We start from the raw sequence: 3,377 nt of genomic DNA, 5'->3' as shown, positions 1-3,377 counted from the left end.
GATAGTACTACCCTTCAGGGCTTCAGAATATGATCTTATTTGAAGAAAAGGTTGTTATAGAGATAATCAAGTTAAAACAAAGTCATTAGGGTGGGCTTTAATCAGATATGATTGGTGTCCTTTAGAAAGGAAATTTGGAAAGAAAGACAGGAAGAAACACACACAGAGAAAAGAAAACTTGAAGATACATGGAAGATTAGAGTGATGTATAATATCTGCAAGCCTAGGAATGTCAGAGGCTACCTGGAGCTAGGACAGCGGCATGCAACAGCTGGTTCCTTCTCCAGCACGATAGGAGGGAACAAGGCCTTGCTTACACCTTAACTTAAAACTTCTGGTCTCCAGATCTGAGATACAATAAATTTGTAATTTCAACACTTCCCTCTTCATAATAGATTAAATGGATGGATTAAATAAAGCAACTTGACCTAATTGACATGTATAGAATGTATGTTTTTGTTCATTACAGCCAATGAAAGTATATGTATTCTTTTTAAGTGTAAATGGAATATGAAGTCTATTCTGAACCACAAAAAGTCTCCATAATTTAAAATGACTCATATCATAAAAGTATTTTCTCTGACCATGATGAGATTAATCTTGACATCAATACAGAAAGATGAAATATGAAAAAGATCCCCCAATATTTGTAATCCAAATAACATAATTTTAAATAATTTGTGAGTTACAGAAAGAAATCAAGAATACCAAGAATGAGGGAAATGACATTACTAGAAATTCCGTGATGTAAAAAGGATAATAAAGATTATGAACAAACTTCTTGTCAAATTTGATTAAGTTAGATAAAGTGGACAGATTCCTTGAAAGATATAAGCTGTCAAGGCTCACTCAAAAAGTAATATTTAATATTAATAACAATATATCTATTAAAGGAACTGAACTTTACGTACTTCCCACATAGAAAAGTCTAGGCCCAGATAGTCTGAATCCTGAAGTCTATCAGTTATTTAGGAAAAAGTAATTCTGATTCTATATAAATTCCTCCAGAAAACTGAAGTTAAGAAAATCTGATATTCCAACCAAAAACATTAGTAAAAAAGAAAAAATGCATACCAGTCAGAAATGGCCATCATCAAAAACCCTACAAATAATAAATGCTGGAGAGGGTGTTCAGAAAAGGGAACCCTGCTATACTGTTGGTGGGAATGTGATTGGTACAGCCACTATGGAGATCAGTATAGGGGTTCCTTAAAAAAACTAAAGACAGTTACCATATGATCCAGCAATCTCACTCCTGGGCATATATCCAGAAAAGACAAAAACCCTAATTTCAAAAGATACATACACCCCTATAGTACACACCCGGAGAAGGCAATGGCACCCCACTCCAGTACTTTTGCCTGGAAAATCCCATGGACGGAGGAGCCTGGTAGGCTGCAGTCCATGGGGTCGCTAAGAATCAGACACGACTGAGCGACTTCACTTTCACTTTTCACTTTCATGCATTGGAGGAGGAAATGGCAACCCACTCCAGTGTTCTTGCCTGGAGAATCCCAGGGACGGGGGAGCCTGGTGGCTGCCGTCTATGGGGTCGCACAGAGTCGGACACGACTGAAGTGACTTAGCATAGCATAGCATAACATAGTACACACCAGTACACCAGTACCATTTACAATAGCCAAGACATGGAAGCAATTCAATTGTCCATTGACAGATGAAAGAAGATGTGGTATATATATATATATATAGAAAGTCACTCAGTTGTGTCCGAATTTTTGTGACCCCATGGATTATACAGTCCATGGAATTCTCCAGGCCAGAATACAGGAGTGGGTAGCCTTTCCCTTCTTCAGGGGATCTTCCCAACCCAGGGATTGAACCCAGGTCTCCCGCATTGCAGACAAATTCTTTACCAGCTGAGCCACAAGGGAAGCCAGAGAATACTGGAGTGGGTAGCCTATCCCTTCTCCAGTGGATCTTCCCAACCCAGAGATTGAACCAAGGTCTCCTGCACTGCAGATTCTTTACCAACTGAGCTATCAGAGAAACCCTCATATATATACAAATATATATATATATTACTTAGCCATAAGAAAGAATGAAATAATGTCATTTGCAAAACAGGATTTACCTAGATATTATCATACTAGTGAAATAAGTCAGACAAAGACAAATATCATAGAGACCACTGATATATGGAATCTAAAAAAAATGATATAAAGGAACTTATTTACAAAACAGAAACTCAAAGACATAAACAAATTTATGATTATAAAAGGGGAAAGATGGAGGGAGGAATAAATTAAGAATTAACAAATATAATGCACTATACATAAAACAGATAAACAGCAAGGACATAAGGTATAGCACAGGGAACTGTATTCAATATTGTGTAATAACCTATAATGGAAAAGAATCTGAAAAAGAAAAAAATATATATATATTTAACTGCATCACTTTGCTGTACACATGAAACACTGTAAATCAACTATATTTCAATTAAAAAAATTATTTAGAAGAAAACAAGCCACTATCTTTGTGTTATTAAAATTTTAGCAAATTATAAAATAAATAAAAAGGACAACATACCATGACCAAATGGGGTTAATCTTCTAATGCAGTTAGATTAACATTAGAAATTAACTAGCACACTTCACAATATCAACAGAAAATAAAAAATGAAAACCATATCATCATCTCAATGGATTTAGACAAATCATTTGACAATATCACTCTAATTCTTATAAAAGCTGTCAGCAAACTAGAAATATAAAGGAACATTTTCAACCTGATAAAAGACATTGTATTAATTTTTTGTTGCTACAATAGGAAATGCCACAAACTTAGTGGTTAAAATAACACAATATATTCTCCTTTAGTTCTGGAGGTCAGAAGATTAAAATAGCTGGCAGGGCTGTTTCTTCTGGAGGCTCTAGGGCAGAATGCATTGTCCTTTCCTTTTCATATTCTAGAGGCTCCCTACATTCTTTGACTTGTGGTGAATAGATAAATTCATTGTGGTATATCCATGCAATATAATACTAATAATACAATAGTAAAAAAAAAAGAAATAGACTACTGATACACATAAAAACATGAATGAATCCTAAAATAATTCTGAGTGACAAAAGCCAAACCAAAAAAGGCTACATGCACTATGATTTCATTTGCTAAAAATTCTAGAAATTACCAACTAATTTGTAATGATAGAAACCAAATTAGTGATTGCCTGAAAATGTTGGGGAGCAAGAGGAGTGGAAAGTGTCTAGAGAGAGATACTACAAAGGGACCATGAGAACACTTAGCTCCATTGCTCCGTATGTGTGCTCAGTCTTGTCCAGTGCTTTGTGACCCCATGGACTGCAGCCTGCCAGGCTCCTCTGTCCATAGGATTTTCCAGGCAAGAATACTGGGAA

This window comes from Bubalus kerabau, chromosome 1 (genome assembly GCF_029407905.1).
Source record: "Bubalus kerabau isolate K-KA32 ecotype Philippines breed swamp buffalo chromosome 1, PCC_UOA_SB_1v2, whole genome shotgun sequence".
In the NCBI taxonomy this organism is placed as follows: Eukaryota; Metazoa; Chordata; class Mammalia; order Artiodactyla; family Bovidae; genus Bubalus; species Bubalus kerabau.
Note: the sequence above shows the minus strand (reverse complement) of the source record.